Here is a 14,852-nt window from a genome sequence, read left to right on the forward strand (position 1 = left end):
TTTTCTCTATTTTTTCTGTCAGTCTTATTTTATAAGGATGCCACACTGACGAGCATTATTGGAAGTACTGGTCGAATGAGGATTCTGTAAGCTACGTCCTTTGTGAGTGGACTACACTTCCTGATTACTGTTCCAATGACCATCAGTCTGTCATATGCCTTACCTGCAATTAGTTTTATGTGGCCGTTCCACTTTAAGACGCGCTGTTCGAGTAGTTCTAGATGTTTAATGGGTATGACTGCTTCTTTGGTTCTCACAGTACACTATTCTCCGAAAGACGCCTGAAGATTCTGAAAATTAATATATGTAAAAATATAAACGCTTTTTCACTATGTGCTGAGAATGATACCTTCAGCTGAATTTATATGCCTAAATTTATTTGGATAAATTTCTGTGTTTCATTACATCATATTCAGTCCCCTCTATGTCACCAGGTGATCATGCGGATATAGGGTGATAATCGTTATACGTGTCACAGAAAGTACAAGAAATAGACGACCGCTCTAGGTAACCATTTTTTGTGCTGCTGTGTGACAGGCGATAGCACATCAACAAGACTGTTGATTGTTTACACCTTCTATGGTTAACCATGGGCACGTGCTCAACTGATATCATAGAGAGGCCTGAGAAAAGGAGTTTCATACAAAATCAGTTAACTTAGATATAGAAGGCATGCATACAAAACAGATATAATTAAATAAAGGTTGAGATATGGCTGCTATTTATCCCCTACGATGTTCCGTACCTATATTGACGACGCAGTTCGCAGATGGAATTCTAGCACTAAGGTACCACTAGACAATTTGGTAATGCTAAAATCACTCCAATATGCTGGCGATCTTACACTGATTTTCTAGACAAAAGATTATTTGCAAAAAGAAATTTGTGAACCAAATAAAATGTGAACAGAATGTAATACGAAAATATCTTCTATTAAATCTGACTCAACAACATTTTGTGGAAAATGGTAACTAATGAAAAAACAATCCAACAGAAGAAATATTTTAACTGTCTTGGATGTAAAGTATCGTATAAATACGAAGAGAATATGCAGATGAAGATGAATAGATTTGAAACAGTGTGTGGATCAACTGATAGATGTCATACATACATAACACATACAAAGAAACGAAATTCAAGTTCTATAAAACAATCTCTTTACCAACCCTATTACATGAAACTGAATCGTGGATACTGAATAAAAGACAAGGAATACAAGTGAGAGTTCTTACAACGGAGAAGAGATATAAAAGAATAGATAAAATAAGAAATGAAGATATTCAAAGGAGTTGAAAATTTGGAGTGTGAAAGAAAAACTGTAGAGAAACAAAAAAGATATGGAATGAACATCTACAGAGATTGGATCCAGAGAGACTATCACGTCAGATAAAGAGCTGTAAACTAAAAAAAAAAAAGGAACCATAACAGATCACAATTGAATACAGCTGAAGGCGTCATTCCTACTACATGAAGACACAGTAACAACTGTCATCCCACGATTTATTGTAAGACTAACTGAGTGCCTGGCGTTGCCCTGTTATGTATTTATTCCAGTCTTCTGTTTGTTCAAAAATGGCTCTAAGGTCATCAGTCCCCTAGACTTACAACTAACCTAAGGACATCACAGAAATCCATGCCCGAGGCAGAATTCGAACCTGCGACCGTAGCAGCAGGGCGGTCCCAGACTGAAGCGCCTAGAACCACTCGGCCACAGCGGCCGGCTCTTCTCTTAGTGCATCTCCTGCTTCCGTCCACCCCCTTCCCTGTCCATCTTCTCGACCCTCCCTCTCCGTTGACTTCCTGTACCCCTGCCCCTCATTCCATCTGCCCCTACCCGCTCTGTCCATCTGCTTCTTCACCCTCCGTCCACCTCCTCCTCTTTCCTCTAAATCGAATTCCTCATCCCATCTCTTTATGTCCATATCCTCTTCCCCTCTCTTTGACGATCCCTCCCTCCCTCCCTCTCTCTGCCCGTCTTTTCCTCCCCTTGATTCTCTTCACCAACCTCCTCTTTCCTTCCAGGCTTCTCCTCTCCCCCCTCTCTGTACATCTCCTCATCTTCCCCTCTCTCTGTCCATCTTCTCCTCCTCTATTTGGGTCCGTCCCCTCCTTCTATATCTCTGTCTGTACATGTCCTCCTCCTCCTTCTCTCTCCATCTTAGCTCCCCGACCCAAATAAGAAGTTGCTAGCTCTTACGCCAGAGGATTTCTTTCCAAAAAGTAAGTAATACGTGTACTAAATTTGGTTGAAATCGATCTGTGGATTTAGGAGGAGCTTTTTACCTATGGCATAGACCTCGTAAGCATACGGCACGTATACTGCAAATATATGTAACATATTTCGCACATATTTTTACCCATATTTCACCTCTATATGCTTCAAAATTCTCCTGCAGTTTCGTTTTCACACAGCTCAATGTTTATTACGTCATATATCCTGCACTTTATGTCATACAATGATATAATTTTGAAGATACATCCAGTGGTACACGTGGATACAGTCTGCAAAATGCGTAACGAATAGAGTTGGTTATTAAGAAGCAATTAAGAAGCAATTAAAACCTCAGGCCTGGCGTGATAGTTTTACTGCATGAGCAGAGAAAATGTAATAAGCGATAAACTTTTTTCGTTTCATTATTTTATGGTGGTTGTCACCGAGTGAAAGTGTCGTAAAGATTTCGGCTTATGTGTAAAGTTTGTTATAACTGACTAACTGCTCTTACTCTCAAATACTGGTGAATATAGGCTGGCTAGCTTCTTTTTCAAAAAATGGCTCTGAGCACTATGGGACTTAACTTCTGAGGTCATCAGTCGCGTAGACCTTAGAACTACATAAACCTAACTAACGTAAGGGCATCACACACAACCATGCCCGAGGCAGGATTCGAACCTGCGACCGTAGCGGTCGCGATGTTCCATACTGTAGCGCCTAGAACCGCTCGGCCACTCTGACCGGCACTACTTTTTCACCCCCACCCCTTTCATGCATAGGTGGTTCTCACTCTCACAGCAATACTTTCCAGATTGTAAGTGATATGTGTACCAAGTTTCGTTGAAATTGGTTCACTGGTTTAAGAGGAGATGTGGAACATACTTATATGCAGACGTACATACGAGTATACACAGGATGGTTATAACTAAACTTTCCCCATTTAACACTTTATAACACGGAAGCTAATTACCGTATGAATGGCAAACTTGGTAGCATCAAAGTCGATGACATGGGGAAGAGAAAGAATGCAGAATCAACTCAACTGAAACACTTTTAATGCCCGACTACGGTATATCATACCATTACATACCGGTACCATTACTGCTACGAAAGGGGCTCTCAGTATGGCGTCCCGCAGGATTGCGTCCTGCACAGCAGAACGAAGCATGTCCGTAGGTATGCTGGCTACCTCTTTTGATATGCTGCGCTTCAGATCAGCACTTGTGTGAATGATCCCGTGGTAAACCTTGCCCTTCAGGTAACCCCACAACCAGAAATCACAGGGAGTGAGATCAGGTTGTCGTGCCGGCCTAACATTCGGAAACGATCGGCTGATAATTCGATCGTTTCCAAATGTGTTTCGGAGAAACAGGTGAACTTCACGAGCTATGTGCGATGGGGCCCTCATCTTGCATGAAAACTGTTGAGTTCAACGCGTCTCTCCCCTGTAGGGCAGGTATGACATGCTGACGAAGCATTTCGCAGTAACGCTGGCCAGTTACACTTGCACGTCTTTGGTCCTTGAGCGCCAACCTGTTCAAAAAAGAATGGGGCAAAGACGAACGTAGCCATTAAGCTCATCACACTCGGCAATTCTGTGTGTTCACCTCACCAGTCAGAGAAAAATGAGCTCCTCTGTCTATAGGATGGCCCAGAGACAGCCCTCGTCAACTTTAATCCTTGCGAGAAAGTGGAGAGCGAAATCAACACGTCGTTGTGCGTTCTGTGGTGCAAGCAGCTGTAAGATATGGATCTTGTAGGGATACCATTTGAGGATGGTTCCATAGAGTGGACCACGAGATGTTCAACTGTCGTGACACAGCACGCGCACTGTCTCAAGATCGAGAACAGCGTGCAGCGTTGTCTGCCTTAGCGACAGCGATTTCATCAACCACCTGTGATGTAGCGGGTCGTCGGCCTCTTTCCTGAGCGACGCCCAGTTCTCCAGTTGACTCGAACTTCTTCATCATGTTCTGCGCAGCAGGTGAAGAAAGAGGACCCTTGCGTAATCCTTTCAGCCGGCAATACTCCCGAAGTGAAACTGCGGCATTACTGTTGTTTTGATAATAAAGCTTCACCAATAATGCCTTACTCCTTTTGTCCAAGTTCATGCTGACAGGTCAACAAGTGCACTGTGACTGGTCAGGCGTGTAAGAGTATGAATCACGATGACTGTTCACGGAACCTGGTGGTCATAGTTGGAACTGGACGGTGGTGCTGTGCCGCCTAGAAGTTACACGACCCATACTCTAATGCTACCAAGTTTGATACTCGTACGGTAATTAGTTTACGTGTTGTAATGTGCTAAATAGGGAAAGTTTGAGTATAGCCACATGGTACACACGGACATCCGTTTTTATAATACTTATGGAAGCATGTACGAGGTTAAAGGTTATCAGTAAAAGACGGTTTACAGGGAGGGTGAGCATGGCACCCATGATCTCCGGCCTCATCCCCCGTCCATCTACATCTACATACATACTCCGCAATCCACCATATGGTGCGTGGCGGAGGGTACATCGTACCACAACTAGCATCTTCTCTCCCTGTCCCACGCCCAAACAGAACGAGCGAAAAATGACTGCCTATATGCCTCTGTACGAGCCCTAATCTCTCTTATCTTATCTTTGTGGTCTTTCCGCGAAATATAAGTTGGCGGCAGTAAAATTGTACTACAGTCAGCCTCAAATGCTGGTTCTCTAAATTTCCTCAGTAGCGATTCGCGAAAAGAACGCCTCCTTTCCTCTAGAGACTCCCACCCGAGTTCCTGAAGCATTTCGGTAACACTCGCGGGATGATCAAACCTACCAGTAACAAATCTAGCAGGCTGCCTCTGAATTGCTTGTATGTCCTCCCTCAATCCGACCTGATAGGGATCCCAAACGCTCGAGCAGCACTCAAGAGTAGGTCGTATTAGTGTTTTATAAGCGGTCTCCTTTACAGATGAACCACATCTTCCCAAAATTCTACCAATGAACTGAAGACGACTATCTGCGTTCCCTATAACTACCATGACATGCTTGCATGCTTGTCCCACTTCATATCGCTCTGCAATATTACGCCCAAGTATTTAACCGACGTGACTGTGTCAAGCGCTACACTAATAATGGAGTATTCAAACATTACGGGACCCTTTTTCCTATTCATCTGCATTAATTTACATTTATTTATATTTAGAGTTGGCTGCCATTTTTTACACCAATCACAAATCCTGTCCAAGTCATCTTGTATCCTCCTACAGTCACTCAACCATGACACCTTCCCATACACCACAGCATCATCAGCAAACAGCCGCACATTGCTATCCACCCTATCCAAAAGATCATTTATGTAGATAGAAAACAACAGCGGACCTACCTCACGTCCATGGGGCACTCCAGATGATACCCTCACCTCCGAAGAACACTCACCATCGAGAACAACGTACTGGGTTCTATTACTTAAGAAGCCTTCGAGCCACTCACATATTTGGGAATCAATCCCGTATGTTCGTACCTTAGTTAGGAGTCTGCAGTGGAGCACCGAGTCAAACGCTTTCCGGTAGTCAAGGAATATGGCATCCGTCTGATATCCTTCATCCATGGTTCGCAAGATATCATGTGAAAAAAGGGACGAGTTGCGTTTCGCAGGAGCGATGCTTTCTAAAGCCGTGCTGATGCATGGACAGCAACTTCTCTGTCTCAAGGAAATTCATTATATTCGAACTGAGAATATGTTCGAGAATCCTGCGACAAACCGATGTTAAGGACATTGGTTGTAATTTTGAGGATCCGTCCTTCTATCCTTCTTATACAGGGTGTTACAAAAAGGTACGCCAAACTTTCAGGAATCATTCCTCACACACAAATAAAGAAAATATGTTATGTGGGCATGCGTCCGGAAACGCTTACTTTCCATGTTAGAGCTCATTTTAGTTTCGTCAGTATGTACTGTACTTCCTCGATTCACCGCCAGTTGGCCCAATTGGAGGAAGGTAATGTTGACTTCGGTGCTTGTGTTGACATGCGACTCATTGCTCTACAGTACTAGCATCAAGCACATCAGTACGTAGCATCAACAGGTTAGTGTTCATCACGAACGTGGTTTTGCAGTCAGTGCAATGTTTACAAATGCGGAGTTGGCAGATGCCCATTTGATGTATGGATTAGCACGGGGCAATAGCCGTGGCGCGGTACGTTTGTATCGAGACAGATTTCCAGAACGAAGGTGTCCCGACAGGAAGACGTTCGAAGCAATTGATCGGCGTCTTAGGGAGCACGGAACATTCCAGCCTATGACTCGCGACTGGGGAAGACCTAGAACGACGAGGACACCTGCAATGGACGACGCAATTCTTCGTGCAGTTGACGATAACCCTAATGTCAGTGTCAGAGAAGTTGCTGCTGTACAAGGTAACGTTGCCCACGTCACTGTATGGAGAGTTCTACGGGAGAACCAGTTGTTTCCGTACCATGTACAGCGTGTGCAGGCACTATCAGCAGCTGATTGGCCTCCACGGGTACACTTCTGCGAATGGTTCATCCAACAATGTGTCAATCCTCATTTCAGTGCAAATGTTCTCTTTACGGATGAGGCTTCATTCCAACGTGATCAAATTGTAAATTTTCACAATCAACATGTGGGCTGACGGGAATCCGCATGCAATTGTGCAATCACGACATCAACACAGATTTTCTGTGAACGTTTGGGCAGGCATTGTTGGTGATGTCTTGATTGGGCCCCATCTTCTTCCACCTACGCTCAATGGAGCACGTTATCATGATTTCATACGGGATACTCTACCTGTGCTGCTAGAACATGTGCCTTCACGACACAACATGTGGTTCATGCGCGATGGAGCTCCTGCACATTTCAGTCTAAGTGTTCATACGCTTCTCAACAACAGGTTCGGTGACCGGGTGACCGATGGATTGGTAGAAGCGGACCAATTCCATGGCCTCCACGCTCTCCTGAGCTCAAGCCTCTTGACTTTCATTTATGGGGGAATTTGAAAGCTCTTGTCTACGCAACCCCGGTACCAAATGTAGAGACTCTTCGTACTCGTATTGTGGACGGCTGTATAATAATACGCCATTCTCCAGGGCTGCATCAGGGCTTCAGGGATTCCATGCGACGGAGGGTGGATGCTTGTATCCTCGCTAACGGAGGACATTTTGAACATTTCCTGTAACAAAGTGTTTGAAGTAACGCTGGTACGTTCTGTTGCTGTGTGTTTCCGTTCCATGATTAATGTGATTGGAAGAGAAGTAATAAAATGAGCTCTAACATGGAAAGTAAGCGTTTCCGGACACATGTCCTCATAACATATTTTCTTTCTTTGTGTTTGAGGAATGTTTCCTGAAAGTTTGGCCGTACCTTCTTGTAACACCCTGTATCAGGCGTCACCTGCACTTTTTCCAGTCGCTCGTGACTTTACGTTGGGCAAGAGATTCGCGATAAATGCAAGCTAAGTAAGGAGCCAATGTAGTAGAGTACTCTCTGCAAAACCGAATTGGAATCCCACCCACATAACCCCTTTGATTTACTGTCGTATTTTCACAAATTCAAAGGTTTGAGGCAGGACAGCAGCGTGCCTTTGGTTGTGACAGAGCCAGGGGAAGGCAGAAACGCCTGATTTCCTGCCTGTTATCTCGGAACACAACTTGTCTACCTCCCTAGGTCCCCGCTTGTTCAGCAGAGGCGCGCGGTTCGCTCGCGCGCCGGCTGACCACATTTCCTGCTTTCGCAGTGACGCTCGGCCGCAGGCTGCATCCCGGCGTGCCGGTAGCAACTCCGTTCGGAGTGGGTCGCGCTCTACTTGCCACAGGCTGTCAGTCCGCCGCGGTAGTCCGCTGACTCACGACCATTCTAGCGAGTGTAGTGCGACCCCCACCCGCGATGTCTTCCAGCCGCCGGTGATTACGCAACAAGCGAGCATCGCGCGGCCCGCTCGCACCGCACCGCAGCGCGACTTGCGGTTAGTTCTGCACGCGCCGCGCTGCAGGCAGCAGCTGCGTCAGCAGTCGGAGTACTGTGACCGCAGCACAACGCGCCTCTGCATCACAGTGCAGTGGCCGCGGAGGAAGGCGCCTCTACACCGCCAGGCTACAGACGGCAAGCAAGGTAATTAACCTTCACCCATTTCATTCGTGTGCATGTTGATACACAATTATCAGGTCCAGATTTCGAAGACTGGCTCCTGATTTTGATGGTCACAAATGTAAAATTGTACACTTCGCAAGAACGTACTGCACTATACAGTATCAGTGACTCTATTGGAATCAGTCACCTCGTATAAGTTCCTGGGTGCAACAATTTGTGGGAATATAAAATGGAATGACCACGAAGGCTCCATCGTAGGTAAGGCTAGCGACAGACCTCGGTTCATTGGTAAGGTGCTGGAGAAATGCAATCACTCTACTAAGGGGAGTGATTACAAAACAATCGTGCATTCCATCTTAGAATACATTGTATCACTTCCAACATAGGTTTTTGTTGACGCTCTCTAGCAACTTCATAAAAAGATGAAAACAATGATGATACAATAATTTCTGGCAAGTAATAATTTGCCAATACATAAATACTTTACAAAGTTGACGCCTATGCCTCTTAACTTGGAACTGCAGCCACGTTTCCTGTCTTTTGAGGCATTTCTGGCCTCAAAAAATTTGTGTATTTGGCCAACGCTGTAAAATCTACTTCTGAAATTAGTTGCAATACTGCTGCTCCTAGCGTTTTGTTCACATTATCTACATCTTCAGTGTTAGAGGAATGCGCTATACAGATCTCCTACCTACTGGCACTGCACCATGGCGTTCTTATTGTTTACCATTCAGTTTGGCTGTGCGGCTGGTGCCGGCGGAGGTTCGAGTCCTCCCTCGGGTATGGGTGTGTGTGTGTGTGTTTGTCATTAGGATAATTTAAGTTAAGTAGTGTGTAAGCTTAGGGACTGATGACCTTAGCAGTTAAGTCCCACAGGATTTCACACACATTTGAACATTTTGAACCATTCAGTTTCATCAAGCACAGAAAGACAATCTTCAGTCATAAGCCAGAATTCATCTTCTCAACCAGATAATCCCGTGTTGCTGTCATTAAGGAGAGCTTCTAATTGATCGTCAGTTAAATTTCGTTAATTGCTGTAGAGTATAGAAAAAAGGGTTATTTCAGAATTCAAATATCGAAGACCGAATTGAAATTAGCAAATATTCATTATGACCTGAGGCCCACGTACGAGGACCTTAAGAAAATTGACTATTTCCTAATAACGAACGAAGTTTTTACAAATGTGAACTAATTCTCAACGTTAGGTAAAAATCAGAGGTTCTCAGTCTAATATTTAGGCATAATGTTCATTTACAGACCTTTTAGATTTGAAAAAGTAAACTATTCCTGCATATAACCAACTGTAAACTAACACACGACGCCTATTTACGGAGAAAAAAATAATGAATGAAAGTCTACATGAGTGGGCCGAGGGAACGAAGTGGTTATGTGCTGTTGTTTCCCAGTTGGACGATGCCTGGCAGCTTAATATACGTCCCTTTCCTACTGACACCGTGCGTTTTCTATTAGACATATAGGATTTCAACCATTTTGCAGCATTTCCTGTTACACCACAATATTATAATTTTCGTAAGGGGCTGTTGTGCTTTACACAGTCAAATCTTCAAACAACCTTCTCAATATCAGAAATCAGAATTGTGGCTTGAATTACATTGTATTAGTTGTCAGGTGGTTAAAAATGCGACTGTATATTAGCTTTTATAAAAATTTTGAGATTGTGGATAAATGTGAAATTGGACGGAAGTTTGATGGTATTTCGTTATCTCCTTTCTTAAAGAACGGCTTAGCTTCAGCACATTTCAACCACTCAGGAAGTGCTCCACTGATAAGACTGGTTACACAAATAACTTAGTATGTCACTAATTTCAGATGCATACTGTTTAATCAACTTTGTTGATAAATTATCGTAGCTGTGGCTGGTCGGGAGAGCTCTGGCAACAGGCAACCCTCCTGTCTTTTCCACCGAGTAGTCAGTATGTTATGTTACTTTATCTAGGCCGTCTTTTAGTTTTGCGGAGCAGTGTATTTATCACTGGCAGTGTTTAAGGCGAAACGGAATGTCCTATCTGGACAATGTAAAATTATGTTCTGTGTAAGGTAGATTCTCAGAAACTGTGTAAGCAAAAGTTTTGAAATTTTTAATGATCGTAGACACATTCTTCGTGTAACTGCTAAACTTACCGCAATTTAATATTATTTCTTATAGGGAAAGATATACATTTTTTCTCTAAGCTTGATTTTTCCTTTCAATTTCAGTCGTGTTTTCCTCATAAAATATGAAGAACATCTTTATTCTCATTGAAAACAGCTTCAGGTGATGCAACACACATGTCTGAGTATATCCTGGAACTTACATCTCTCCATAATGAGTAGAAAGCGAGAAAATGTACATTTTGCATTGAAAAAAAATTACGGAAAATGCTGAGCAGCCTGGATCATCAGGGTCCTCTTCATCATCCAACTGTAATTTCCTCTTGACACCATTTTCAGTTTGTCTTGCATTCCTACTGTAGGAACTTATTTTCTCCATTTCCTAGTCCCTCTCTACACAAATTTCTCATTGCCTGAGCAGTGCGACAGCCTTCTTCTCATCCCATAGATTGCAGCATTTCACCTTTACTTATGTTGCCTTTATTGAAAGTACAAATGACGTTATACGCTCCAAACATAAACATTTTTGGGTAAGCGAGTCCAAATGACATTGTTCAGACTCATTTGTATTCTGTGCCCTGCCATGCAAACACTTTAGAAGTAGATAAGTGTTTGCCAAGTCTATGAATACCGGCTTCACTGCCTACATAACTGTAATAGGCAGACTATTTCGACGATTATATTTTTCACCAGCTTTCTACAGCTGCCGGCCACTCTCCACGTTGAGTTTAATCATAGTTGGACAGTATGAAAATACACTGCTCATACAGCTTTCTTCGTCGCTTCTACCTAATTTGCTAAACCATTATAACCTTAGTCTCTTTATGGCTTGTATTTCCCATCTCTAAGGCAAGTTTTCCCCATTGATGACTTCAGTTTTTGAAGACAGGTCCCCATTTCCTTCTGCACGTAGGCCACACATTCAAGTTTCTTCATTCTACTCATCTCCATACGATTTGGCTGCCACAACTTCATTATATACTTAGCTGTCTTCATCGCCTAAGTAATTGACGTACAGTACATCATAACATAGATGAGAGCGTGGAAAAAGTTTCTTTTCTTCCACTTCCATGGCTCCACTTGCACCACTGAAATATAGCGTGCAATAGTCTAAATTCAGCTGCTTTTGTCTTTCTGGACACCTATAAAAATTTGGTAATAATAGCAACATCAATCACTTTACCTATGTCACTTGTGGCTTGGATGACATCGTTTTTTTGTGTTTTTATTTTTTCTTCCGAGCGGTTCTAGGCGCTACAGTCTGGAACCGCGCGACCGCTACGGTCCCAGGTTCGAACCCTGCCTTGGGCATGGATGTGTGCGATGTCCTTAGGTTAGTTAGGTTTAAGTAGTTCTAAGTGCTAGAGGACTGATGACATCAGCAGTTAAGTCCCATAGTGCTCAGAGCCATTTGAACCATTTGCTTGGCTCAGGTCACCAATTTTTTGTAGTTCGTATTAGGAAATAGTACAACACTTATCTAACAAAGGGCCTTTACGTACTGATCTTCCATCCTCGATTTTTTCATACGTACAGGATATGAAGGTCGTTGGTCACACATCTGTTTGCTACAACACTCTGATGCATTCTCAAAAATTCGAAAAATCGGCTTTGAAGGTTGGAAGATTTCTAATACAGTATTAAATAATTAGATAAAAAATGAACTAACGAGTAAAAATAAATAGGTCTTAAAAACGGCCGCGTAATAGTGAACTATCTACCAAAGATAGTTTACCCATCGCCAATTCAGCTGTCGCTTCGTAATTCCTGCCCAGATATGGATGGAAGTCCGGGGCTATCATTTATTTTGTAGTCTTCCTTAGCTATAAGGCCGCTTGACATTTGTTACAGTGTGTCTATTTTCACACAAAAATCACACTGGTATGATGGTAATTGTCTGTCGTTAGTTTTGTCATTAACTGATATTGCGTGATAAATTATTTAATACCACGCAGATTCCACTTCTGAAGGTATGGAAGTAGCTGTGTTAATTTCTCAGCTTATTTTCCATTTAAGTTGACCGTATTTTGTTTCCTATGTTTATCTAGCTGGACAAACATTTAGTCTCTAAAACAAACTAATAATAACTCCAGTACTCCGCAGAGTTGCCGCGCATTTCTACAAGTGGTTCTCTTTGATTCTAATAACGTAATGGCTTTAACATATTCTGCCAATGCTTTGTCGAGCGTGGTCTAAAATATTGAGTTGCAACAATCGACTTATAACGTACCTTTTATTGGCGGTCGTGCTGTTCATTCCATTACTTTTGGCAATTGGTGGTTTCGGCACCACCATATTACGAAGACGAATGCGAAGCGTTGTACAACAGTACCGCCAAACTCTCCTCTGCAGCTTCCTCTTGTGCGCCCTTACCGAGCTACAGAAATGGACATCACATCTCTGGACACCCATCTCCTCTCTCACCGACATAATCATTCCTACTGTAACTAGCCTACGTTGATTCCAGTTTCCATTTGGACAGCTCTTCTTCCTGCACAACTGAACCCATTTTTTGTCGTTTCACAGGCTACTAGTCTGGTTTGCGGTCCGCTGTCGGGCAGAAGGCCAACCTACTGTCACTAAGCTCCCATGCGTCGTTTGTTGTGGATTTGATCCCTCTCCACTTACGCTTCCGACTGCCACACGTTCATCATTTGTTAATTATTGGGTGGCACTTGAAGATCTTCTGTTATTGGTCGTGCAATAAGAAAGAGAAATTACAAATGAAGCAGATTTTTATTCCATTAATAAGTCTATATCACATACGCATGTCTATAATTAGATTTTAAATATTCACGGGTTCTATATTTTCTAGATAGACATAGATTTTGACATCGTTGAGATTTTATAATTGACACGCGCGTCATTTGATATGGAGATGCTTCTTATACACGGAGTTCGGGAGTTCCCAATACAGACTTCTAGGACTATTGCAGGGCAGTGAGTACATAATATTTTGAATAGCAACCCATGTCCGGAAACGTATCGTTGCCGTGCTACAGCCGTTTGACAACATGTTCGTTAGGCAGGTATATAACAAGATACTCACGGTAGGGGTGGTTACTTCAGATCAGCAGATGCCATTTGTCTACACTACCTCTCTAACCAGGTTCGTGTCTCATTCACGTGTCTGTGAGTGTTAGAGCAACATGGTTGAGTATACGTTTGCAGAATAAAGTGACATGATCCTTATGAATGGCGAAGCTCACGGTAATGGAAGAACTGCCCGTCGCATTTACCAAAATCGTTCTTCACAACGTCCGACTCCATCGCATACCCTTTTCGTCACAATTACGCAATGTCTTCGAGAAATGGGTACCTTCACCGTCAGTAGGCGTGACTGTGGTGCTCCAAGGAGGCGCCGCACACTCGAACTGGAAGAGGCCGGATTGCATCACGTTGAAGAGAACCCGTCAACGAGTAAACGAGCAATTTCTGCTGCTGTTAATGAGTGAAATTTTATAACAAGTGGTATACTGGGTCCCGCCTAATCAGCTGCTTCTAAAAGTGGTCGCGTCACCAACATGTTTTCAAACGGTTGTAGCATGGAAACGGTACGTTTCGGGACTTGAGTTCCAATTCAAAATATTTTCTCCTCGGTCCCCTCTACAAGTCTAGAAATTTGTAACCGAAATTTCCTTACAACCTGTATAATAATCTTTAGTTCTACTGTTATGCATACAAAAGTTATGTTGTAGACATCGATGTACATACATATCTTCGTTTGTTCGTCCTTTGTATCAAATGCAGGGTATCCAGTAAGCGGTCTGGTAAATATCTTACACGCAACTTTCGTTCGGTATGCAGCAAGAGATCTTATAGGAAATGCTTACAAGGTGCGAAGTGGCAATGGCAGAATTTTCGCGCAGTTCGCTTTACATTTCAGGCAACAAAGAGAGAAGTGTGTGAAGGAAGTAGATTTAAGTGCATATTACAGTAGATATCTCATCCTGTTCCTTAAAGGTCAGAAAGTGTCTAGTATGTCTACCATAGTATTTCATTCATTTTATCAAATGGTTCAAATGGCTCTGAGTACTATGCGACTTAACTTCTAAGGTCATCAGTCACCTAGAACCTGGAACTAATTAAACGTAACTAACAATACAATAGTATAAAGATATACAACACATCATTTGTTTCTATTAAAAAAATCGTCAATGGAGTAGGAGTTGGCCACTAGTAAGTCTTTGAGGCTCCTTTTAAACTGATCTTTATGTGTAACTAAATTTTTTATGTTTGCTGGCAAATTATTGAAGATGAGTGTTCCTGAGTAGTGGACCCCTTTTTGAACTAAAGTGCATTTAAGTCCTTGTGCAGATCATTTTTGTTCCTGGTATTGTATGTATGAACTGAACTGTTTGTTGGAAAAAGAGATATAGAACAAATTTCATTAAGGAGTAAATATACTGAGAGGCAGTAGTTAGTATACCCAGTTCTTTAAAGA

At 42.8% G+C, this 14,852-nt stretch overlaps 1 protein-coding gene across 2 annotated transcripts in view; it reads left to right on the top strand.

Moving 5' to 3' along the window:
- The first annotated feature begins 7,884 nt into the window (after nt 1-7,884).
- LOC126327292 (galactoside 2-alpha-L-fucosyltransferase SEC1-like) overlaps nt 7,885-14,852 on the top strand; it is a 128,047-nt gene continuing 121,079 nt past the window's right edge. Inside the window, exon 1 of one of the 2 annotated variants that reach the window (XM_049995875.1) lies at nt 7,885-8,314. The gene's annotated coding sequence lies outside the window, so the exon portion shown is untranslated. The remainder of the gene's footprint in view (nt 8,315-14,852) is intronic. The other variant, XM_049995876.1, reaches the window with a different exon arrangement.

Source organism: Schistocerca gregaria, chromosome 2 (assembly GCF_023897955.1).
Source record: "Schistocerca gregaria isolate iqSchGreg1 chromosome 2, iqSchGreg1.2, whole genome shotgun sequence".
In the NCBI taxonomy this organism is placed as follows: Eukaryota; Metazoa; Arthropoda; class Insecta; order Orthoptera; family Acrididae; genus Schistocerca; species Schistocerca gregaria.